This window comes from Rhipicephalus sanguineus, chromosome 5 (assembly GCF_013339695.2).
Source record: "Rhipicephalus sanguineus isolate Rsan-2018 chromosome 5, BIME_Rsan_1.4, whole genome shotgun sequence".
In the NCBI taxonomy this organism is placed as follows: Eukaryota; Metazoa; Arthropoda; class Arachnida; order Ixodida; family Ixodidae; genus Rhipicephalus; species Rhipicephalus sanguineus.
Window position 1 is genome coordinate 52,348,812 of NC_051180.1, and position 27,371 is coordinate 52,376,182.

Sequence of the window (27,371 nt, forward strand, 5' to 3'; positions counted from 1 at the left end):
ACCAAAGTGTCGATAACGTCAATGTTTGAGGTAAGCATGTAGTGTTTCCCCGGCAAATTCCCCGGCCCCTAAAGTGCTTCGCGCTTAAAAGGAGAAATTGTGTAGACGGGTAATGTCATCCCAGCTATTGTTTGAGTGAACCTTCTCTATTTCTTTATCTATCAGAGCACGTTTGCACGCCTGCTGGTCTGATGTGTAGGAACCAGACATTCGCCGGTGATGCTGTGATGTTATCAGCGCTCACAGCTGGTGTTGGCTCATTGCCAGTTTCCAACGACCAATTCACGTGGCGACTTGTACGCTTCCTGGGCTGAACGCAATTTTAGCAACATTGACGCCCGACATCACCACTTTGCGTTCAAAAACTGCCAAATGCGCATACAAGTGAGACAAAAGAAATCTGATCTTGTGACGCATATTGCGAAAGCGCGCAACTACAGAAAGGGCCACAAAATGAAAAAACCAGATTGCAACCAGCGTTTGTCTCAATGAGGTGATAAGAAATGCGATGTTGATAAACTTTACCAAAGAAAAGCTAAATCACAAAGGGAAAAAAGAGTGATACAGAAACGGTTATGCTTCAAGATCACACAAGCGAACGTGGCAATTCAGGCGAAAGGGAGCGAAAGAATTCCAACCACCCGAGTCAGCACTATTCAATGAATGCCATAGTTCCCTTTTCTTCAAGGCGTGCCTGGCGTGAGACTTGGAGTTCAGCTTCAGCGGAATTCAAAGCTGAGCTGTGAAAAACGTCTCTTTGTAGCGAGTAGAGGTAAGAGCATTAGCTTCCTTCACGCGCTTTTACGTCCCGTGCGTAAGGGCGCGGGGTCTCCTCCAACGCTAGTTCTTGCTTCGAAGAGCAAGCTTTAATTGACACCTGGGGAATTGTGAACGCTGTAGTTGTTGAAGTAATGAGACGCTAAACCGGTTCTCAGTTCTCTCGGCAGTAATAGTAGTCCTCTTTCTTCTCTCCGGCCCCTTTCTTGATTTCATTCGCTCTTACTGTGCTTCTTGGTGTGCCGACATTTTTATTTGCAGTTGGCTCCGTTATTGCCGTAGCAGACATTCGCTGGAGCTTTTCTTCTTTCTAGCTCCGTTCACAAGTATCGGGCTCGATCTCTCTATACAGAGTCAAGTCCTCTGCCCTTGATATTTCGGTTCTCTAAGCACAAGTGGCGCATTACACGAAAACAATCCGGAATGGCTCGCGAAATTTTTTCTCCTTCGCGCAACGTTTCCTTGCGTGTAGTTGTGCGAGTAGGAAATGGAAATGAAAAAGACTTAGGAAAGCTTGCTTGAAGAAAGTGAAGGACGAGTGAATTTGGCGCTTTAACATGATTGCTTTTGAGGCGCGAGTTATCATTACTATTTTCCAGTTTGCTCCCAAAGAATGCGTTTGCTTTCTATTAAAAAAAAAAAAACGGTGATCAATGTAAGTTGTTCAAGTGACGGACATGACTTGTAAGTTAATTTTTGTTTTTCTTTTGCGATACGATAAAACAGATATAGGGCATTGCTTCAGGGTGATTCCACGAGAGATTGAACATGCCTGTCCGATCGCAATTTTTGTTTTGCCTGGGTTTTTTTATATGTTATGTGGTCACATTCAAAGTGCACGGAACTGAAAATTTTATTTCCAAGAAACGCTCCCAGCGCGCCAAAAAAATATTTGAAGGTGGCGGCGCGGGCCTCCTGTTTTTGCTCACTGCAATGTTTTCCGATTTCACGGCCGAATTAAACGCGAACTATAAATGATGTGTCGAAAATGTTTTTTTTTGTTGGTTTTAATACGCACTACTGTGAATTACATCCATGCTTTTTTTATGCCGTCCTCAAAAAGGAGACAATGTAAAAAATTGGCAAACACGGCCGAAATAAAAAAAGGGTCCTAAGTTTGAGGCGCCTTGGCGCCTTTGCTACTTCAAACAGGAACTTGAACACAATGTCAACTATAGAAAAGAGCCTTTGCAACATTTATACGGAAGATCTTTCGTACGGGCAGCGCAAAAAAAGAAAAAAAATAGTTAATGAATCGAGTTTTTTCAATAAAGTACATTTTCAAAAAATAAAATAAAAAAAAACTCCGGTCTCAATTTTGACGACAATTTTTTATCGAAGAGTGCTTATGTCAGTGAACACACGGTTTTGAGATCATATGTCCTCATTTGCTTTGTTTACGAAATATAACTGGCCAAATGACCCTTGCTGTGTGTGCTCACTTCAGTGCGACTGATGGTTGTTTTCAGCTTGCATTGTGCGTAAATCTCAGTTTTAATTTTTCTGCTGCAGCAAAACCTTGCTCTGGTGGCTTTTCGTCAAGAAAAATGTGTTCTCAGATTTTATTTGGCTCTAGCGTGTGCAAAAGTGGGCTGCTGCCACCCTCTAAGAGTGATTCCACGAGAGATCGAACATGCCTGTCCGGTCGATATTTTTGTTTTACCTGGGTTTTTTATATCTTATGTGGGCACATTCAAAGTGCACGGAACCGAAAATTTGATTCCCGAGAAACGCTCCCAGCGTGCCAAAAAAATATTTGAAGGTGGCGGCGCGGACCTCCTGTTTTTGTTCATTGCAATGTTTTCGGATTTCACGGCCGAATTTAACGCGAACTATAAATGATGCGTCGAAAATTTTTTGTTGGGTTTAATGCGCATTACTGTGAATTACATTCATGCTTTTTTATACCGTCCTCAAAGATAAAAAAAATTGAAAAAAAATGGCGAACCCGGTCCAAATCAACAAAGTTTGCTAAGTTTGATGCACCTTGGCGCCTTTCCTATTTCACACAGAAACTTCAAAACAATGTCAAGCATTTGAAGGAGCCTTTGCAACATTTATGTGGAAGATCGTTTTCCTACAGGCAGCGCAAAATAAGAAGAAAAATTTTTTTCTTTGCTCTTTTTGTTGTTGCCTACCTCCAGAAGCTACTGTCATAGGCTGATGATCTTCGCGACACCTGCGAAGTCTGCTTGCATTGCTTTACGCTCCTCAAGGAAAACCTGTCTACATCGAACCTCGATGAGGTATACCAGGCATTCCTTCAGGAAGAAGAAGCGATTGATATCTTGAACAGGCGCCCATCTTTACTCTGATGATTGTAGGCGAGGTTATAGGCTGCAAACTGTTTACAGGTTAGCCATTTAGAGGGCGGCAGCAGCCTACTTTTGCACACACTAGACACAAATAAAATCTGAGAACACATTTTTCTCGACGAAAGGCCACCAGAGCAAGGTTTTGCTGCAGCAGAATAATTAAAACTGCGATTTACGCACAATGCAAGCTAATAACAACCATCAGTCGCACTGAAGAGAGCACACACAGCAAGGGTCATTTTGGCCAGTTATATCTCGTAAACAAAGCAAATGAGGACATAAGATATTAAAACCGTGTGTTCACTGACATAAGCGCTCTTCGATAAAAAATTGTCGTCAAGGTTGAGACTGGAGTTTTTTTTATTTTATTTTTTGAAAATGTACTTTTTTTAAAAACTCGCTTATTTAACTATTTTTTTCTTTTTTTGCGCTGCCCGCAGGAAATGATCTCCCGTATAAATGTTGCAAAGGCTCTTTTCTATAGTTGACATTGTTTTCAAGTTTCTGTTTGAAGTAGCAAAGGCGCCAAGGCGCCTCAAACTTAGGACCCTTTTTTGATTTCGGCCGTGTTTGCCATTTTTTTACATTTTCTCCTTTTTGAGGACGGCATAAAAAAAGCATGGATGTAATTCACAGCAGTGCGTATTAAAACCAACAAAAAAGCGTTTTCGACACATCATTTATAGTTCGCGCTAAATTCGGCCGTGAAATCCGAAAACATTGCAATGAGCAAAAACAGGAGGCCCGTGCCGCCACCTTCAAATATTTTTTGGCGCGCTGGGAGCGTTTCTTGGAAATAAAATTTTCAGTTCCGCGCACTTTGAATGTGCCCACATAACATATAAAAAACCCAGGCAAAACAAAAATTGCGACCGGACAGGCATGTTCAATCTCTCGTGGAATCACCCTTCAGAGTCTATGGAAGAAGGATCTGCTGCACGCGGGCTTTCAAGATGTGATGCCGTAGAAAAAGGCGAATATTTACCAACTATACATATGCTTATTCCTCTACTCCATGGTACTAAATTCGTACACGTTTGGCAAAATCTCACTGCTGTTGGCACAGTATTTTCAAAGGGGATAGACAGAGAAATATTGTCACGGGCATGCAAAGGTGACTCAGGACGTGCGCTGAAATGACACCTAATGAAGGAAGACGACAACGTTGTTGTTGTGGGTTTGAGTCTGAGGCTGCCCTGTTGTCCTACGATCCTGTCCGCTCTGTGCAGCATTAACTCGATCAGTATTAACTGAATAAATCATCCCCGTAACATCTTTTTGGTGGAGGTGCGGGGTATCGATCCCCGTACCTCTCTGAGTAACCACCCTACCCATACCTGCTGGAGCTATGAGCCGCGTGCTCGGAAGCCACTGTTGCCTTACCAGTCGGCACATTCCAAATTAGTGAAACGAGGCATTGTTAAGATGTGCATCAAGAATGCTCTAGAGAAGTCATGCGTGCGTGCCCTTCATAGTACGTTCACGCAGCAAGTGGAACGCATGGAAAAAGCGGGTTATCCAACGCATGTGGTCGTTTCGGTGGCTGAGACTTTACTAAGAAGTTACAAGCCTCACCATAACCTCGGTGAGCGGGGATGCGGTACTTCTGAGTGTACTAAAATGAAGACGGTAGTTGTGCCTTATGTCCACGGTGTTTCCCACGGTCTAAAAAAGATATCCAAACGCGTTCATGTTCGCGTGGCATTTAGTGCCCCCCAGAAGCTTTCCAGGTTGGCTGCAAAAACCACTTCCCTAGAAAAGAAGGAACCTGGTTGTCAGGTGAAGCATCGAATACGTTACACGGGATGTGTAGAGGGCGTGATCTATAGCATCCCGCTGACGTGCGGAAAACAGTACGTCGGTCAAACCGGCCGATGCGTCAAAGACCGGATGCGCGAACATAGCAACAATGTTCGGCAAATGAACAATGAATGTGCGGCAAATGAACTTAGCCCTTCATTGCAGCACGTGTGAATCTGCTGAGTGCAAACCCCTATTCGAAAGGTGCCGTGTGGTGCGGTGATCTGCTTCTCAATTAACTCCGGAAATAATTGAGGCTGCGGAAATCGCGAAACTTGGCGATAAGTGCGTGAGTGTCCCGTCCATTGCCTTGATGGAAGAAGAAGTTCGGTACATGTCCCGTGCGCATGACCACCGCAAGTGATGTAGGCTGACAATACTGTTTTGGTTTTTTTGCAAATAATTTCTTTGCAATCTTTTTTGTCCACGTGCCGTTTCCTTATATTCTGTCTCGTTTCGAAAATAAACTTCAGTTGTAAGTCAGCGCTTGTCTGTGTTTCTTCCTGGTCCCTCGTCCTTTTTTGCGCTGTTAGTAACATTATGGATCACCAACTCGCCCAACCAATCGCTCTCTTAAGTTGTATCCATTTGTTCAATTTGACGACTTACCACTGATGTGCTAACGTAAGCAATGACAAGAGAACACTAACACCACGGCGTTTCTGTAAGCACCTTTTCGATAACGCGCCGCAACAACATTCCTCTAATATATATTATAGCTGTGAATTTCCACGCACAATCAACAAGCCCCTACATTCGCTTTTCCTGGAGAGCCGCGGCAAACATTTTGGCAAGTTCCTTTACCATTTTTCTGTTTTTTTTTTCTGCGCGTGTAGGAGTTTTAACTGCATTGTAGGAAGTGCCTTTAAGTTCAAGCCAGTGTTTTGTTCAGCCAGAAAGGCTCGTTTTGTAAATATAATTTGGGTGATTTTTTTTTTTGCTCTCCACGTTTTCAGTAGTAGTCGTCGTCATATATTCTACTTTTTTATTTCCATCTCTCTCTATCTCTTTCTCTATATTTGTGTGAGTATGCATGCGTTTCTGCGTGCATATGTGCTTGCTTGTGTTCCAGTTGAACAACGCCAATCGGAATAGAAACCTGGAAAGGCCTCTGAAGATGGCAAAATAATACCAACAGAAGAGGCAACGCCACAATGAATATATTTGAATAATTCAGTAATAATTGTTTCGGTTTAACGTCCCAAACCACGATTTGATTCTGAGAGACGCTGTACTGGAGGGCTCTGGAAATTTTGGCCATCTGGTGTTCTTTATCGTGCCCCTAAATCAGTACACCGGCCTGAAGCATCTTCGCCTCTATCGAAAATGCGGCCCCCGCGGCCGGGATTCGATCCCGCGACCTGCGGGTCAGCAGTCGAGCGCCATAACAACAAGACCACCGGGGTGGTTTTTGAATAATTCAGATTGGCAAACATGGTTATCCCTCTTCTTGTAGTGCTCACTACTATTCTGCTGACGCTCATCTACACCTGATAGTTCTAAGTGCGGAGCACTTTAGAGACCCTGGCTGCCGTATGCTGTCGTGGTCTCATGTAGCTTGACGTAACGCCGACAAAACCACGTATAACATAGCCATCTGTAGCATATTGAGTGCGCGCTCGCGCAAAGTCTTCTTCCGCTTGTTCTTCGAGCGCCTTGGTGATGATATTAAGTGCAGAGCACATAAGGGGACTATGTTGTCGCATGCTGTCGTCGTTTGGTGTAACGCAAGCAAAACCAGGTATAAAAGCATGTAGGGAAGGGTGTTTCAGCTACACTAACGTGCAACCTATGTAGAGGAGGAGCATGGTGCATGCGCCCTTGTTTCTCACAGCAAAATCACTGCTAATGGGCAAAGAGACAGAAGAAAGATTAGACACAGAGACCAGCAGTCCGCATTTAGTTAACGCGCATGCTGTGCATCTTTACTGTTCAACTACGCACAAGAAAAATCTCCCACCGGCACTAGATAGCAGGTCAAGATCCAATGCCTATATATAGGGGGCGGCCGGTCAGCGGTTTTGCAGCGCGAGCAGTCGATTTCTTCAGTCAAGAAACTCGCTAGCAGACTATAGACACTTACCCTAGACCATAGATACCATACAATACTTACTATACTCGGAGACAACTTTCTGTGGCAATGAATGGAAAGCTACAGAGCCACAATGCACGTAACCTACCGCTAATGAATGCAGCCCTACAATTGCGTCCGTATTTTCTGCGTGAGATATATAAAATACTCCTTCATTTTCTACATGTAGCTTTTGAGAGACGGAACGCAGCGCACACAAGCGAGATATTTGTATTGTTTTTACTTTATACGTTGCCACTTTGCGTTTTTGCGTGCTTGAAAAAGTCGCGCCTTTTACCCGTACTTTAGACGCTAAGCAGCGTTTGCGTCGAAATGCAACACTAGCCATCACTTTCCACGGCGTTAAGAGACTCGTGCCAAACCGGACTACTTCGCGTAGCAGTACATGTGCAGACGCTCCGCCCCCGTAGCTTTCCCTTCATTGCCACAGAAAGTTGTCCCCGAGTATAGAAGGAACTCAGGCGCTAGTGTGTATGGGAGCTGCAACGCATGGCGCTTCAGCCAGCATGGAAATGATGGGTAGTACACGGATTTGTCTAGACTTCTTTCTTTCGGCTCCGCTTGGCTCTGCGTCGCCTGCATCCGCTTTGTCGCAAAACGAAGTTCAGCAAAAGTCAGCAAGTGACTTCACCACTTTAACTTTTCTAGGCTCGCCGATTCAAATCTGGTCACGAAGTTTACAATGATCCATTCTTTTATCCGAAAGAAAACCAAAACTAGCTATAAACAAAGCCACAAGTGCGTTCGCAGCCCACAAGTACGACGACTAGGCAAATCCGTGTACTACCCATCATTCCCATGGTGGCTGAACGATCGCAGCGCCAAAGTCCCCTCTAGTTAATCTTAGGAATCTATGTAGCAGGCACTGCCTGCGTCGACGTTGTCTCTCGCGGGCGAGGGCGCGTTCTTGTTCCTTGCGAGCTGGTAGTTCAGAGTTCATAGCAGAAAGAGCGTTTCCATAGTCAACACTCGCCGTTCGCTCTTTCTCACCACACGGCGAGAGCGCGCGGTGGCGCCTTCTCTTGCGCTCAAGCAAATGGACCGTCCCGAGAGCAGACGCCGATGCACTCCGCAACAGCACACGACGATGCACGATGCACGCCGACACGCCTAGACCCAAAGGAGTTTCGCCCCTGAAATTAGAAAAAAACGAGTAAGCAAGTGACAAATAGAAAAAGAAAGAAAGAAAGAAAGAAAGAAAGAAAGAAAGAAAGAAAGAAAGAAAGAAAGAAAGAAAGAAAGAAATAGGAAGAAATTGAGAAAAATAGAAATAAGGAGGGAAAAGGCAGAAAAAAACTGCAAAAGAGAGAAGGAAAGAAAGAGAAAACCGAAAAGAAACAGAGAAGGATGCCCAGCTCCGCACTTCCTTCAGGCTTGGCACTAATAGTGCGAGCTGCCTTAATTTTTTTAATAGCGAAGCTGTTTAGCAAATCCGTCCTTGTCCGACAAATAAAAAACTATCAAAATCATAAATGGGTATACGCCACAGAAATTGGGTAAATCCCTCTACTCACCACTGGTCCACGAAACATGAAGAAGGCAACAGTTAGCCTAACAACTGGCTGCGAAGCGACGGCGGCTGCGAGAAGAGTGGCGTTGAGTCAGACGTTCACACGACCGACTCAACACCAGCAATATATATATATATATATATATATATATATATATATATATATATATATATATATATATATATATATATATATATATAAAGAACGAAACCATTCGTGTCCGTGCACAAACCTCGTCTCTCAATGCTCCCGGGCACCATATATCAAAGTGTCACGAAACGATGGCGTGTGTTTCAGCTGCAGCGATATTAATAAATGCATATCCGCAGCATTCAAGGGCGGCTTGCTGGCACTTCGGCAACATTTCTGCGAAAGGACTGTGTGCTGTCACTGCGTTACGTATTGCGAAATACATCAGACACGGGGATGGGAACCCTTTATTGCCTGACTGGAAAGGAGACTGTGACCACTGCGCAGCGTGGTTAAACTTCAGTGCATAGAAACACCCGCAGAAGCTTGCAACGTTGAGCGTAGCAAGACCTCAGCCAAGTAAGTCAGACGTACAGAGTTTTTGTTTGCGAAATGAGGTGCATTCACGGACTATAGTAATAGCGATGGCTAGACATACTGAATTTTATGTTAAGAAATCATTACAGAAGCGTTGTAACTACAGGAGATTTGTCATTTGGAAGGCATGCATTGACAGTCTCGTCTGCCGATTTACCTGCTTTTAGGACACACAAAACCATCTATACTAAAAGATTCCGTACACATTCCAATTATCGTATTCCATGTTCTATGCTTCTCTTAGAAAAATCACATCAACGTGCGTGGTTTAAGAACCATATATGAACATATGCTAAACATATGCAATTACTGGAAGGACGTACAAAGTGTTTCCAGTAAGGTCGGGCAGCCAGTGTATATTTCTCTCGCTGAAGAGGTGCTCTCGTTGAGTACTGAAGTCGTAGTTCATTCGGTAATAAAAAATCACGCCATATCCACAGAATGAATGATGATAAGTGGGCGAAGCTAGAGAGGGGGAGATCATCGGTAAACCGTAACTCTCCCGTGGAAGTTAGCCCATTACATCATTAGAAAGGCACAAGACTGTGCTTATATTATACAAAATCAACTTTTATTTTGTTCTTGTTCGTTTGCAGTTTCGTTTCTTCGTTTGTTCTTTTAATTTCGTCGTTGCCATGGCGGCTGGATTGCGAGGTTCCTTCATTATGACGGCTTGATGGTCCGTGAAATGAAGCGAGAGATGTTCTTGTACTGGCTGCAGTGGGAAGTTTGCAAACACTAAGTATATTCACGTCCCTCGGATCGTGGTAGGTTGCATATGGATACATCTGAGTGCGTATTTGGAAAGCATCTGCTGCACGATCCAGTCATTGGCAACGAGGTCCACGTTGAAGTCCCCAACCAGCACAAACGGACGGTTCTTGTACTTGTTGTCGTAGTCACGTAACGCAGCGTCTATAAACGACTTGACATCCCCGATAGACAGGTTGGGGGCGAGGTACACGGTCATGACGGCGACTAGCAGACGGCGACTGAATCGATGGACCCGTGTTTCGACGCGTGGTGGCGATTCCGGGCTCGATTGTCGGCTCCGCGATGGAGTGCCAAGCATGAAGCTAACCCCGCACCTCCACCAGTGTAACGACGTGGGATCGACGAGGACACGAAGCACGACAAACAAACACGCTTTATCGATCAGAGAAAGAACTGAAACGTCTTCTTCGTCCCTGCGCTGGGCCAAGAACACTCGCGCTGCTTCGTTGCCATCACCACTGGCACATACGCGCGGCATAGGCGGTCATGTACGAGCTAGGAGGGACAGACCCACGGCTTTAGGAGCTTCGCCCCTAAAATTCTGATCATGTGCTAGGCGCGAACATTTATAACGTACGGTTGCAATTAGTGCTCTGTCTCGACGTAGATATTGTTTCCTTATTACAGCGAAAGCTGTTATGAGATCATTTCACCGGCCGTTTTTGGCGCCGTAGTTGTCCGCCACCGCCACCGCCGGTGTCCGTAACCAGTATCGCTCGAAATAAGAAAAAAAAACGAAATAAGAAAAAAATTCCAGGATGGACCGAGGTTCGAACCTGGGCCCTCTGCGTGGGAGCCCAGTATTCAACCTCTGAGCCATGCCGGTGCTTGAAACTGTTTTGTAAAAAGTCCTATACAGGCTTCATGTCGGGAAGCAACCACATTAGCATACGCAATATAGCGTGGTAGAAGAGTAAAATAAGCACCAAGCGTCGTTCAACGCGAATTCTGTAACCAGGCGTCACACAATGCGAATTGCGCAACGAGTAGGTTGTTGAATGCTTCCAACCCATTACAAAGGGCTCCGCCATAATTCTTCATCGTCATCAGGCACAGCATCAACAAAGTGCGCATAATGCCTTACATGCATTTAGCAGGTACCAACGCTCTCCGTAGAATGACGAAAAATGGCACAGTGCCTGCTGCCCTACTTCTAAAAAATTACAATGATTTATAGCGTAGTGGGTTCCTCGCAAGTGCTCTTGTATTGGTTGCCAAGGAAGCCCATAAGCGCATGATCCATTTCCTCGGGGTCTCAGTACAATTACAAGGATTTATAGCGTAGTGGGTTCCTCGCAAGTGCACTTGTGTTGGTTGCCAAGGAAGCCCATAAGCGCATGATCCATTTCCTCGGGGTCTCAGTAAAGCTCTTCGCCCCCCCCCCGTCTCTCTCCCACGTCAACGTATGTTATACAGCATGACGGGAGAGGGAAATTGCGACCGGCGTTACCAAATGCAAATTACATAACTGGCGGGCCGTTTAAAGCTTCCAACCCATTACAAAGGGCTGAGCCATAATTCTTCATTTTCATCAGTCGTCGCGTCAACAAAGTGCACATAATGCCTTACAGACGTGTAGCTGGTGCCTCGCCTCTCCGCAGAATGACGAATAATGACTTAGTAGGTGCTTCCCAACTTCACAAAAATTTGTGATTTATGGCGTAGTGGGTACCTTTCTAGTGTACTTGTATTGTAGCCCCAAGAGAGCTTAACGGGCTCTAGAAATGCCGCTCTTCCAGCTTTCGCTGTGACTGTGCTGCGGGTTCAGCGCAGGCCTGGCGTTTTTTGTTCATGTTTTAAGTTAGTGTACATGACATACCGTTACCGATTACTGATATTTCCCAGCTAAGCAAAACAGATATTCGCCCAGAATACGACAAACAAATCTAACCTACCCCTGTGCTGCACCAGTTTTCCAGAGCGGCTGCATATTGCGGTCTCTTCTGTTTAAGCGCTTGACAGGCGGCGATAAACAGACTGGAAAAACTGGAGCAAAGAGAAACGAAAGCACAGCGGCAAGCCTTGCGAAGTTTGGAAATGCACTGAAGCAAACCGTTTTGCGTAAATGTGAATTGTGAGTAGCAACCTCTGATGGATGATGTATTTTTGTGGTCTCCAATTTTACCTCATCAGAATATGGGATTTGCCTGAGAAGACGCGTGAGACACATCTGTTAAGACCAGAGGCATCTCGAAACAAACGTCCAGTGAGTAATCGATTTGTGCCTGACAGAAATGCCATCAGAAAATTCGGCAGCCTCTGATACCCTGGTGGAAGGCAATATATATGGGTGCACATTTTATTTAAAAAAATAGTTTTGCCCTTATCTCTTCAAATTTTCTGTCGGTTTGTCGCAGTCTAACGCAGTAGGCACTTGTTATGGGTGCGAATGGCGTCCTGTTCAGAAGCGAAGTAGACTCGCCAGTGTTATTTCTCGCCTCTGCAATCAATAGCGGTGTGTCGCGTAGATGAGCACCATAGGAAGCTCTCGTTGAGTGCTCGTCAAACAGCCAAACGCGCACTTCGGCTCTCAACTCCTATCATCGGGAACTATGGGCCTTTGTTGGCGGGGACTTTCATAGAGTACGAGGAACTGAAAGGGTTCAAGAGGCGGAGGGAGAAAGGGCTAGAGAGGTGAATAGCCGAACAAAGAAAATCTGTTGCGAACGCCTAAAAAGCGATAACTTTTACAGATAGATAGATAGATAGATAGATAGATAGATAGATAGATAGATAGATAGATAGATAGATAGATAGATAGATAGATAGATAGATAGATAGATAGATAGATAGATAGATAGATAGATAGATAGATAGATAGATAGATAGATAGATAGATAGATAGATAGATAGATAGATAGATAGATAGATAGATAGTATAAAGAGCAGGAATAAGTTAACTGGGGAAAAAAGTTACGGAAAGAACTACGGGTAGGAGTTGTTGAGTCGTTCTCTGCTTATATGATATACAGGTATGTCATATTACAATGAAAATTTGTAGTTACCACTTACGCAGTGATGCGTTTCAACTTATCTTTTCTTTAGATGGCACTTGGGCTAATGCACCCATCACATGAGAAGATTCCGTTGCATTCAAGATAAAAGGCAGCCCGTACAAAATACGCGCCGAGTTTGATTGATTGATTGATTGCTTTATTTCGTCACAGTACAGTGTAACAGGAGGCGGAGGGAAAAGCCGTAATGACGGCTTGAGGGATCCTCCGCCCCCTTTGTGAACAATGGCAGCAGCTGAAAGGACATCACAGTATCATACACTTTTTATACATAGCTTATACAACAAAGAAACCTGCTGCAATCTTCTGCACCCAAATAATTGCTACATTGCTTATACAGCAAAAAGAGCCGTTAATTCAGCGACACTTAAATGAGACACATCTATACCTTTGCTAATGTAATTATTTAGAATTCGCGGAAGAGTACATCGAAGCATCTGAAAACCATAATTAGTACGAAAGTAAGGAACGTTCCACATTTCTGTATTTCGAGTTTCATAAGCCTTTTCCTTTAAGCAAAGATTCGCCATATCTGTAAACAAAGAGTTTGAGCGTTTGCAGCTAAGACAGTACTCTCGTAGTAGTCTGTATTGATATAGGTCATTCACTTTGATTATCTTATATTTTTTAAACAGTGGGTCGCTAGGTGCTGAAACTATAGCGTTGTCTATCAGCCTCAGTATTTTTCTTCTGTATCCTCAGTAATTTTGTTAAGTTTGTTTCTGTAGTTGTTCCCCAAACCAAATAGCAATAACTAAGATAAGAACTAAACAGTGATTTGTATATCAATAACTTCACCGAGTTGGGGATGAGGTACCGGATACGGCTGAATATTCCAGTTATCCGGCTTAATTTTAATTGAATATAATTGACGTGGTCATCCCATTGCAAAGAACTGGAGAAATGTTTTTTGTTTTTTTTTTTTGTTGAACATGCACAGCTTTCTCAAAAGGCATACGGCCCGACATCTATTGCACGCCGAAATGACAGCTCTACGGAATTTTAATAAAAGTGGGACCATGAAGCACAGAAAGCTCTTGCAATATACGCTAGTCAAAGTGTCCTGTTTCTACTCGTGTAGGAGAGGTCGACTCACTCGTTTGAAGGCGCGATATGAAGTTGCTTATTAACCTTTTGATCCTTCTACGCCTTTCCCAACTCATTCCCAGCAGCGGCCAAGATTCATCCTTTTCTTTCAATAAAGGTCATATTCATCCATTCATTTAAACATACAGTAGCTGGCCCACAAGCTTAAACCATATTCTCCTTTTGTTATCAGTCACAGATAACAAACCGCCTTAAAACTTTTTGTTTATCTGTATGGCACCATCGACCATCAACGTTCTATCCACTACGTATGCTCTCTTTCTTTAAAGGAAAGCAATATATAGTAGAAAAGCGGACAAGTTGGCATTAATCCTCTTCCTGCAGAGCAGAGAGCGCTGATTTATGCAAGTTTTATTTTTAGATGCGAAGTATCTTAAGGCGGAGCTCAATCCGGTGGTGGTGGTGGTGGTGGTGGTGGTGGTGGTGGTGTGCGGCGTGACCACCCTTACTGCGCATGCGCATACCCTCTCCACACACCTCCTCCCATTCCCCTCTCCACTTTCCCTCTCCCCTTCCCATCTCCCTCCCCCTTTCCACTCTTCCTCTGAAACGCGGGCTAGACATGCCGAAATTCTCTCCTGCGCAACGCCGCGATGAGCTCGAGCGCATGCGCGTCCCCTCCCCTTCTCTCACCTCTTCTACGCTGCCCCCCTCTCGCCCGCCTGTCGACCGCGTTCCCCGCTCGCCCTGTGAGAATTAACGGCCAGGCTAGATGGAAGATACGACGCGCGTGGCGTCCCTCTTCGCGTTCCACGACGCGAGGTCGGTAGCATGCCCAACGAACGCCAACGGAACGCGATCGTGCAAGTGCTCCGGCTTCGCATCGCCTCACGGTCCCCTTTAGCGGGCGATGGTGTAATTTTTTATAAATTCCATTTCAGGACACACGTTACAAGCATTGATAAGACTCCAGCGTCTCCCAATTCATCTCATTCAAATATCATTGGAGGCGCTGAACAAAAGAAACAAAATAACAGAACTGAAATATCATCTATGGCGCGGGCCTCCTTGATAGCAAAGTTCGTGAAAGAATTGCAAAATAAGGCCATCGATTGCTAAGCCCCAAGTAACTTACGACACGCCTCCTGCAATTTGCACAGTGCCTGTGACCTCTAAAACACTTTAAGGAGGGAGATTAATAAAAAAAGAAATTGTTGCCGCCAACGTGTGAAGAAGTCCGGCGTGAATGTCTGCGATGGTCTGCTAAGAGGTTATTAAATATTCCTTCATATTTCCGATGACTTGATTCTCTTCGACGCTTGATCATGAGCGCTTAGGCACACTTCAGCAGTGAAGCGCGACAAACGGCCCTTATTTCTTTTCTTTGGGTGATGCTCAGCTGAAGGAAAAATTGAATGGAGGGATCAGTCCTATATCAGTATTGTATTATAAGGGTTTCATCAAGAACCCTGTGCCGATATGAGCTGTAGATACTTTACATTATTATTATATTATTATTATTATATTATTATTATTATTATTATTATATTATTATTATTATTATTATTATTATTATTATTTATTTATAAAGCTACTAGTGGGGTTCCTCAAGGGTCGGTACTGGGCCCACTCCTCTTTTTAATTTATGTTAATGATGTTTCTTCTGTCATTCGGAATTCTTCTTTCCTTTTGTATGCCGATGACTTAAAGATATTTAAGGAAATTCATTCAGTTATCGATTGTCACTTGCTGCAATCTGATTTGTGTTCTTTTTCTGAATGGTGCAGGAGCAATAACCTCTCCCTAAATATTTCAAAAACCAAGGTAATGAGTTTCACTCGAAAAACATTTAGTGTGCCATTTTTATATTCTGTCAATTCTGTGTCGTTGTGTAAGCTATGTGAGATCAATGATCTAGGTGTTCTTTTTGATAGCACCTTACACTTTTCTGCTCACGCTAAGCGTGTTGCTTTGCGGGATCTTCGCACCCTAGGCTGTGTTTGCAGAATGTCTAGAGAATTCCGTTCTCCTATGCCCTTCCGAAAATTGTACACCGCGCTATGTCTTCCTCAACTTGAGTATGCATCTGTGATCTGGAATGGCATTCCTCATTCCAGCAGCAACGCCATTGAGCGAGTCCAGAAAAAATTCCTAAGCATTTACAACCATCGTTTGCTAGAAATGACTCTGGATCTCGTTCTAACGCTGCTGGATTATTATCATTGCCATCACTTTGCTGCCGACGAAATCGCGCTGATCTGTTATTTCTTCACAAGCTTGAGCATGGCATCATATCCTGCCCTGTACTGCTCAGTTGTGTTATTTTCGAATTCCGCGTAAGTTAACCAGAGAGAACAGACCGTTTCATGTACCCGCCTGCTTCTTCCAACGCTCTACCGTTCACAGAACACAAAGTCTTTATAATATTAATTTTCTTGATCTTGACGTTTTTCATAGTCCACAATCACTGTTTTATCCGAGCTTTGCACTGTTTTGACATAGTATCTCACAATGTACAAAGTCTTCCCTTCTCCGTCTTTCCGCATAATTGTATATATGCAATCTAATTTTTTATTCCCCTTCAATATTTCTCATGTTGTCTTATTTTACTCGTCCCCTTTTGTGTTCATTTCTCTTTGTCTACGTGTTTTTGCTCTTTTTATTTCTGAAGACTGTCTGTATTTTTATTGTTTATTTTTATTGTTTTTTGCGTGCGCCTGCACAAAGACCTCATGGTTGTTCCTGGGCACGTTAAATAATTGATTGATTGATTGATTGATTGATTGATTGATTGATTGATTGATTGATTGATTGATTGATTGATTGATTGATTGATTGATTGATTGATTGATTGATTGATTGATTATTGTGAGCGCGAAAAGTGAATGACTCTTCCTCCCATTTACATATGATCATCACCTGTGCATCTTCGTCATCTGTATATATCATCATCAATGTGATTTCGGCTCGAGCACGGCTGAATAAAGCGGTTCCTTATGAGTGGTGGACGGTGCTTTTCGATCCTCAAGTCCTCTCGCCCGTTCTCACTGGAGCTTCGCTCGGGTCGTCGCGTCATACCACCTGCCATGCCCGGTCGAGAAAATCCTGGCTCGTCAGACACTGCCGGCCCTCTCCAGCCTCCACCGCCCGCTCTGCCCATAACCAACCGCCTGCGTGATCCACCTGTGTTCTCTGGTCTTCGAGGGGATGATGTAGAAGATTGGATCCAAAACTACGACCTCGTCAGCGACTTGAACAGGTGGGACAACCCACAGAAGCTGCGCAACGTCCCTTTCTACCTGTCTAACGTCGCGAAAACCTGGTACTGGAACCATCAACCAGATCTTCCCGGCTGGGACACTTTCGCGCAGCACCTTCGGCAAATCTTCGGTGCCCCCACAGTTCGAGCTGAAGCAGCTAAGAAGAAGCTCGCTGAACGCATTCAGCTACCCGGTGAGTCATACACCTCCTACATTGAGGATGTCCTTGCCTTGTGCAAGCGTGTAAACGCCACCATGTGCCCGACCGACCAAATACGCCACATTATTAAAGGCATCAACACCGTCGCCTTTAACGCACTCGCTACGCAAAATCCTGTCACCACTCAGGATGTAATCACCATTTGCCAGCGACTCGAGGAACTCCAGACTCTTCGCCTATGCTACGATGCCACCGACATTCGTCTTCCTGCGACCCTCGATTTGTGTACACTGATTCGCGACATCGTTCGTGAAGAGCTTCACGGGCGCTGCTCTTCCTGCGCTCCGGAAACTACTCTACCTTCTGCACAAACCGGCTTGCGAGACATCATTCGGCAAGAGATCGCAGCCGCATCGCGTCTGACGTGTTCCGTCGGCCCCTGCGCTCGCGAGGCGCCAACGTACGCTGAAGTTGCGGCGCTCTCTGCTGCCACCACCGTCCCTGGGCCTACACCAGGAGACCATGCGCCTGTGGCTTCGTTGTCCCCGCCGGCGCGTGCACAGCCTTACTACACCGCTCCGCGCCCTCCTCGGCCCATATGTTACTACTGTGGCTATCGAGGACACATATCCCGCTTTTGCCGAAGGCGCCAACAGGACGAGCAAAGCGGCTACGTTCCCGACGAACGCCCAGGCATCCGACCGACAACCAGCTACCAACGGACGATCTACCGCTCTTCCTACCATCGTTCACCTTCTCCTCCCTACCGTTCTGATATGGCTGTGAATTCACGCGAGTCTCGGCGCAGGTCACCTTCTCCACGTCGCCGTTCAGTGTCACCTCTGCGACCCGCCTCCCACGTCACGAACGCCCACTCGGAAAACTCCCCTATGCAGTTTTAGGAGGGGAAACTACGTTCATCGGACAGCCAACAATTCCTCCAGAGCGACCATCAAACTTGTTAGTAGTGTTTATAGAAGGTGTACGCGTCGAGGCTCTCGTGGACACTGGCGCTGCCGTTTCGATTATTCGCGCTGATTTTTGTTCCCGCCTTCGCAAAGTGACTACGCCTTACTGCGGCCCACCTCTCCGTGCAGCGACCAACTCTATCATTCGTCCATTGGCACAGTGCACGGTTCGTGTCTGCATAGATGGCATTCGTCATCACATTGTGTTTGCGGTATTTCGTGAGTGCACCCACGAACTCATTTTGGGGCGGGATTTCTTATCTTCTGCGTCTGCTTCCATATCTTGTGATCCGCGCCTTATACATCTGAATGCCACTGACTCTTCTTCGCCTGAACACCAAGGGCGCATTCGCCTCGTCGCCAGCTCAGATTACGTTCTTCGACCATCTATAGAAGAGATTATAAGCGTTAATTCCAACGACATTGTGGATGGTGATGTCCTCATTCTTCCTTACGGCCATACCCTGTCTCGAGGCATTGTGATAATTCCAGGCCTTATTCGCTTCTCTGAGGGGTCTGCCTTCCTTACCGCTTTAAATCAAACCCACGAATCTTTAATGCTGCCCCGTGGATCAACTGTCACTTGCGCGGTCGACACTCATCCCGTTGCGATTGTTGCGCTTCCGAGCCAAGAACTACCAGAGTCAACTTCGGCGCCACTCAACGCCTCTTCCACACCTTTGTCGGCAACCATAAGCCCTGATCTAACACCTGCACAGAGTCAAGATTTGCTCGCCCTATTGAACCGACATCGTTCTTTGTTTGACGTGAATTCGCTCGTCCTCAGCATGACGACCGCCGCTACCCACAGCATTCAGACTGACGGCTCCCGTATTATTCAACGGCGCCCATATCGCGTGTCTCTCGCAGAGCGCAAGATCATCGAGGACAACGTCTCAGACATGCTACGACGAAACATCATACGTCCTTCCTCGAGTCCCTGGTCATCCACAGTTGTTCTAGTACGAAAGAAAGATGGAACAGTTCGTTTCTGCGTCGGTTACCGTGCACTAAACAAAATCGCGCGCAAAGATGTTTATCCTCTGCCACGGATCGACGATGCATTGGATTCGTTACATGGCGCCGAGTATTTTTCTAGCCTTGACCTCAGATCAGGCTACTGGGAAATACCGATGTCGGAGTCTGACAAAGAGAAGACCGCCTTTTCCACCCCAGATGGCCTCTACGAGTTTAATGTGATGCCTTTTGGGCTTTGTAATGCGCCCGCTACCTTCGAACGCATGATAGAGAGCGTACTGCGTGGTCTGAAATGGAAAACATGTCTCTGCTATCTCGACGACATAGTAGTGTTTTCATCCACGTTCTCACAACATCTGTGACGTCTCGAGGAAGTCCTCACCTGCCTCGCAAAAGCCGGCCAACAGCTCAATATGAAAAAATGTATCTTTGCAAGGAAGACAATTAAGGTTCTCGGCCACTTAGTCAGCAAAGAAGGCATTCGGCCGGGCCCTGAGAAGCTTGCCGCCGTTCTCAACTTTCCCCGGCCACAGCGTCAAAAAGACCTGCGCAGCTTTCTTGGGTTGGCTTCTTACTTCCGGCGCGTCATGCGCGACTTCGCAGCACTTGCGTCTCCGCTCCATCAACTCCTCTCAAGTAACGCGCCCTTCGGTTGGTCCGAAGACTGCGAGAGTTCTTTCCTGGCGTTAAAGCAAGCCCTTACGTCCGATCCGGTACTGTGCCACTTCGATCCTGACGCACCCACCATCCTTCACACTGACGCTAGCAGTCATGGTTTAGGCGCAGTTCTCCTGCAGCGTGACAACATCTCGCGCGAACGCGTCGTTGCTTACGCTAGTCGTGCTCTTACCCTTGCAGAAAAAAACTACACCATCACTGAGCAGGAGTGCCTTGCTGTTGTTTGGGCAGTACAAAAATTTCGCCCATATCTCAACGGCCGCCACTTTACAGTCGTTACCGACCATAACGCACTGCGCTGGCTTTCGTCACTGAAAAACTTATCCGGTCGCCTTGGTCGCTGGGCGCTTCGCTTGCAGAAGTACGATTTCGATGTCACCTACAGGTCTGGAAAGAAGCACCAAGACGCCGATGCCTTATCACGCTGCCCTCTGCCCAGCGAAGATAACCAACCATCGTCGCTCCAAAACGACACCGCCTTTCCAGTCGCAACGCTAAGTTGGCTATCATCCGGCACCCCATCCGTCCTCGTTTCGCACCAACGTGTCGACCCTTACTGCCACACTATTGTTGAACACATCAACGGCTCTTCTCCTCCTCCAAACGTCCGACTCCGTCGACAACTCAGACAATTCAAGCTTAACGGTGGTGCTTTATATCGTTATGTTTACCACACCGATGGAAACAAATGGGTCCCAGTCGTACCACGTTCTCTCCGACGTGAGGTTCTGGAAGCATTTCACGATGATCCAACCGCCAGTCATCTAGGCTGTCATAAAACTTACGACAAAATACGAAGTCGTTGCTCCTGGCCTGGCCTTTCTTCAGCCGTAGCCAAGTATGTCGCCTCCTGTGTCCGTTGCCAACGGCGAAAGCGACCAACGACTGCTCCTGCTGGCTTAATGCGACCACTTCCCTGTCCCGCCTTGCCTTTTGAAGTCATCGGAATAGACTTGTACGGCCCTCTTCCTACAACATCGAATGGGAATCGTTGGATTGTCACGGCCGTTGACCATCTGACCCGCTATGCGGAAACAGCCTCTCTACAATCTGCGACTGCCACTGAAGTCGCCGATTTCTTTCTGCGCAACATCTTTTTACGCCATGGAGCCCCGCGCGTTCTCCTCAGCGATCGTGGCAAAGTATTTCTGTCTGCTATTGTTGACCAAGTTTTGCGTGCCTCCAACACCATTCACAAGACAACTTCTAGTTACCATCCGCAGACAAACGGATTGACAGAACGATTTCATCGGACCCTCTCGGACATCATCTCAATGTACATCCACCCCGACAACACGAACTGGGATGCAATCCTGCCCTTCGTGACATTCGCTTACAATACGGCGACGCAACGCGCTACCGGCTTTTCTCCTTTTTCCTCGTCCACGGCCGCTCCCCGAGTTTCGCTCTGGACGTCTCGTTCCTTTCGGCACCTGCACCCTCAACAGCTCCTTTCTCTGAACAATTTTTGTCTCGCCTCGCACACTGCCGTCACCTGGCCCGTGTTAACACCGGCCTTTCCCAGGAAACTCGAAAGTCTCGCTATGACTCGTCTCGGCGTGTTGTGACTTTTTCCCCTGGAGACGAAGTTGTTCTCTGGACTCCACTGCGCGTTCCCGGCTTATGCGACAAGTTCATCAGTCGTTTTATCGGCCCGTACACAGTCGTCGAACAGACATCCCCTGTTAATTACCGCGTGTGCCCTCTTAGCACTCCATCTCATCACCGTTGCCGTGGGACAGAGATAGTGCATGTATCTCGTTTAAAGCCTTATACCCGACGCATTTCATAGTACTCTCAGGCGGCCAGGCGGCCGCTTCCATCGCGCGAGGGAATTAGTGTGAGCGCGAAAAGTGAATGACTCTTCCTCCTCTTTACATATCATCATCACCTGTGCATCTTCGTCATCTGTATATATCATCATCAATGTGATTTCGGCTCGAGCACGGCTGAATAAAGCGGTTCCTTATATTACTATTATTATTATTACTGTTATTATTATTATTATTATTATTATTATTATTATTATTATTATTATTATTATTATTATTATTATTATTATTATTATTTTGGATGAAGAGTTTTACCGAGGCAGTGAACAATAAACTTATTAAGTGAAAGCTCTAAATCGGTATTTTCATCCTAATTATGATGATAAACAGACGATACTTGATTGCTTGAGTTTTCAGAGCTGCACGACTGACACGTGGATGTGTATGGCATACCAATTTGAAATGAATGGGTTTTCCTAGAAGGTATCTCAAATTACAGTGGACATAGTAAAATCGCATAGTTGCAGGCAAGATGCGATGGAATTTGTGTCTTCGACCGCGCAAGTGGCAGTTCTAAACGTATACGGGCTGTTTGGGTTCTGCGTCTTTGCCCGAACGAGCAAATCATGACATTTAGTCACTTTTCTGGATAAGGGGCAAGTGTAAAGATTCTTTTATGGACAGCAGCATCAGCAAGGCAATAATAATAATGGACAATGCCGATAGGCACACAGTATGCGTCGCAAGATGATGTCGTGTTCTTTAAAGAAAAATTAGCGAAATTATACCATTATTGAAATGCCAATTTATTCCGAGTATCACTTCGTGAGTCTGAAACCACAAACCCTGACGAGCCGCTTTGCGGAAAGACAGAAGCAACCGACATTCAACGTGAGGCAAGTTCTTACACTATAGTAATTAGATATCAGTGTACTATGACGGGCATTGTGAGGGGCTATAAAATAGTAACGGCCATTGCATTAAGTAATAAATATCGGGTGTAGAAGTTATTGGAACGTAACAACGTGGCATTATATATCTATATATCTTTGCGAATACAGCAAGGTCTTCTGCTTCCAGTCTCTGTAGTAGCAAGTATTGCAAAGGACACTGCAATCACAGCGGGTTAAAGGACGGCGTAGCATCGATACGAAAACAATAGCAAGTCATGCAGTTGATCGGTTCGCTAGTTCATGGGCCGTCTAAAAGCGTGCCCTATTTATTTGCTCGAAAGTAATAGAACGTACTGCAATGTTCTTTCGGCTGATAAAAGCAATGACTCCTGTTCCATTGTAGTATTTTTCTTATTAATCTGTCGGGGCGACACGAGACTGCGCATTTACGCGTGTACATCACGCCACTCTAGCGTTGAAGAGGATTAGGCTGTTTCGGTTGTCAGTTCTCCATTCTTTCGCCGACGGTCTGCGCGCGCTTTTTGACAAAGCGAGGACTGCCGTGGCTATGCGTTGCCTCTGTTCGACGCCGTTGTGCCATTTGTTCGATGCTTCCGCTGCAGTCAGAAAGCGGCAGCTATTAAACTATGCCGAAATGCGTGCTTAGATCCGGAGTTAGCCGCCCGTCTGGCGCTCCTCAATGAAAGCCACCGCAATGCGGATAGCCAGATTTATGTAATATAATTCTGAACAAGTTCGCTAACTTTGGCGTCTCTTCTGCAGAGTTTGTGAACCAGAAACAAAAATAGAATTGTGACTACCTTGTGGTACACCTTTGCGCAAGAAAAGGCCGCAGTGTCCTCTGATTGAAATGTTTTATTATGTTTATGCAAGTTCCACCAAGACTTCGAAACTTCGCTTGTGAAGGCTGTCCGCCTGGCCGTCATTCCTGGATCAAGTTAGCGTTCTATCTCAGCCTCAGATTCATCATTACCTAGGGCAATAACAAAACCACTGCGTAGCACCGCCACTAGGGGCAAACAATATTCGTAGCTCTACATCAATGTGTAATTAGTAGACAGACGCGCTAATCACTGCGTGGTCGCCCACCTACTGTGCTGATCATTTATTCCGTGGGCTTTGTAATCAAAGAATTCTTTGAGTGCCACAGTCTCTGAGTATTCTGGAGGCCACATCGGACGCTATACTCATTACAGCCTATGGAGACGACATGGCAAAGATCCCAAGTTATTTGTTTTCGTTGAAACGGCAGTGCCTGCTCTGAAAGCGCTCTGTAGAAAAACTCAGTGATAGCTTTCACTAAGAGCTTGTGACAACGTGCACATGCAGTTGATTGGAGTGCGCTACAGAAGTTGGTCGCGGTGCAACATGGCACCACAGCTTTTGGAGTCGGTGAGATGTGTAGCCTTACGAGACACAGTTGAGGTATAACTGCTTTATAATGCTAGTTTGCGGCACGGAACCACTTAAAGAGACAGGACGATTTGAAGAAGAAAGAAGGATTTGAAGAAGACAGGGTAAGTTGGAGTTAAATAGGAGGGGCCCTAGTCCTGCAGTGTAAATAAAATGATGATTACAATAATGATCATGATGATGACGACGACGTCCATTGTGATAATATTGATGTAAGAAGATCACGCGGGTTGGGCCACAAATACGATTGAACGAGCGTGCCATTATCAGCACCAGTACAGAAATCAATCAATCAATCAATTACTGCACATAAGAAGAACCGTAACTTCTGAGTGCTGGCGTACGCATACAATCAAAACTAAGAAGAAAAAACACAGAATAATAGAAGTCGCAATAGGAAAATATGAACAAATGTTCCGAAAATTGAAAATATCTGAGGAATGAAACGAAAGAAAAAAGAAAATATGGACGATAAGGGCAGTTTAGCTCTAATAAAACATAAGATAATTAAAAAAAGCGATGAAACGTAGTTTGACAATGTGTCAAACCATCTTACAGCGGAAAGTTCTGATAAAGTGACTGTGAGTTATGAATAACATCTAAATATAGGCCTAGAGTTATAAGGCGTAAACAACGTCGTGATATAATCACGTTAAAGACAACGACTTAATTCCCTGCATCAAGTGGCACAATTTCATTTGGCAATCAACCTGCAAAGTCCTAAACTCATGAGATTAATTTTGATAAGTAGTCAGTCGCAATTAATCATCATGCATATACCATGGCGAATATCAGAATCTTATGAAACTCGACACCAATCATGAATAAAACTGAACCTGCAATAATGACTCACTAAAACGACTTCTGATGTCCTCGCGTTCAGAATGATGAAGCGTGTCGCGTGCGAGTGAATGTCGCCTAGGGAGCCAACCCAGCTAACGCCATATTTCTCTGCTCAAAAAACTAAGCGCGTATTAAGGCACTTTTGGGTACAGCGCAAGGAACGGTGAACAGGGAAGACGGAACCCCATCTAGCCCAACTTTCCAAACTATGGCCCTGCCTAATGGCGTTCATGAGTCACTGTCTACGTAGCTGCACGTTTCTCCTAGATTTCGATTAAAGTAGATCCGTTAAGGTGTACCAGGAGGAGCGGAGAAGGAAATTTTTTTGCAACATTCCTGCACATTCTTTGAAAAAAAAAAACTGTTTCTTCGCTAAGCCCTCGAGACGACGACTACTGGTTCCTTAGGTTAGCGTGCGGGTAGTTTAATCTGAAAACCGCAGTACCTCAAGCTGTTCGAACTTCCGTTCTTTTTTTTTCTTACGAAGGCAATAAAATTTATAGCCTTGAAGCGAACTTGTGTTTTTGCCCTTAGTGTAGCTCACTGGTTGTATAAGGTTATTCTTTGCTCTCTGTAAATACAACACGCGTAGTAAGAAATCTGCAGCGAGCTGTCTTCTAAAGGATAGAAAAAAACCGCCAGGCCCGCGCTGAAACCGCAGCACAGCCACAGCGACAGCAGGAAGAGCGGCGTTTCTAGAGCCCGTTGTATGCTCTCTTGGGGCTACTAATACAAGTACACTAGCAAGGTACCCACTACGCCATAAATCACAATTTTTATGAAGTTGGGAAGCGCCTACTGAGCCATTATTCGTCATTTTTCGGAGAAGCGAGGCATCAGCTACACGCCTGTAACGCATTATGTGCACCTTGTTGACGCGACGACTGATGACAATGAAGAATTATGGCTCAGCCCTTTGTAATGGGTTGGAAGCTTTAAACGGCTCACCAGTTATGTAATTTGCATTGGGTGATGCCCGGTCGCTATTTCTCTCTCCCGCCATGCTGTATAACATACGTTGACGTGGGAGAGAGAGGGGTAGGGATGAAGAACTTTACTGAGACCCCGAGGAAATGGATCATGCGCTTATGGGCTTCCTTGGCAACCAATACAAGTGCACTTGCGAGGAACCCACTACCATAGGTCGGCAAACATTTAGAGCTCACTCAGACTCACTCATGAAATATATTTTGCTCTGAGGGCTCAATTGGACTCACATTCACCAAAATGTTTCTCAACCGGACTCACTCGGACTCACACTCACTAAACTTTTTTTCAGCCGGGCTCATTCAGACTCAAACTCAACAACATATTATTCAGCCGGACTCACTCAGACTTAGACTCACGGCTTCATCTGAGCCTTGGTGAGCCTGAGTGAGTCGACTCGTGATGTCCATGCTCTTTAACACCAATAACGCACATGATCAGTGCTCTACGATATGCCCTTTGATCTTGTACCTTCAAATATGAGTTATCATCATATATCATGTATCGATTCAGTAAGGAAAGTTTTTATGAAATGCGCAACAACACGAGATATTTTTATCAAGAACCTTCAATGAAAAAATGCGGGGGGAGGTCATGGCAACCCCTCCCCTATCTAGCGCCTCTGATCAATAAATATTGAGGGGGCGCATGAATGCTAGTGTGCTGAAATATGTGTGACCAGACTTAAGTATAAACGTAAGCCGTTATAAGGGATATATGAATGCTGAAGACGAGTAGATAGGACCATAATCGCAAACAAAATGTGGAGCTCAGTCGGACTCACTCAAGGAATATATTTTGTGCTTAGGGCTCACTCGGACTCAGACTCACCAATATTTTCCTCAACCGGACTCACTCGGACTCAGACTCACTAAAATTTTCCTCAAGCGGACTCACTCGGACTCAAACTCACCAAAATATTACTCCCCCGGACTCACTCAGACTCATGAGTGAGTTCGCCGACCTATGCCCACTACGCTATAAATCATTGTTATTTTACTGAGACCCCGAACAAATGGATCATGCGCTTATGGGCTTCCTTGGAAACCAATACAAGTGCACTTTCAAGGAACCCACTACGCTATAAATCATTGTAATTTTTGAGAAGTAGGGCAGCAGGCACTGTGCCATTTTTCGTCATTCTACGGAGAGCCGTGGTACCTGCTAAACGCATGTAACACATTATGCGCACTTTGTTGATGCTGTGTCTGATGACGATGAAGAATTATGGCGGATCCCTTTGTAATGGGTTGGAAGCATTCAACAACCTACTCGTTGCGCAATTCGCATTGTGTGACACCTGGTTACAAAATTCGCGTTGTGCGACGCTTAGCGCTTATTTTACTCTTCTACCACGCTTTATAACATATGCTAATGTGGTTCCTTCCCGACATATTAAGCCTGTATAGGACATTTTTGCAAAGCTGTTTCAAGCACCCGCATGGCTCAGAGGTTGAATACTTGGCTCCCATGCAGAGGGCCCAGGTTCGTACCTCGTTCC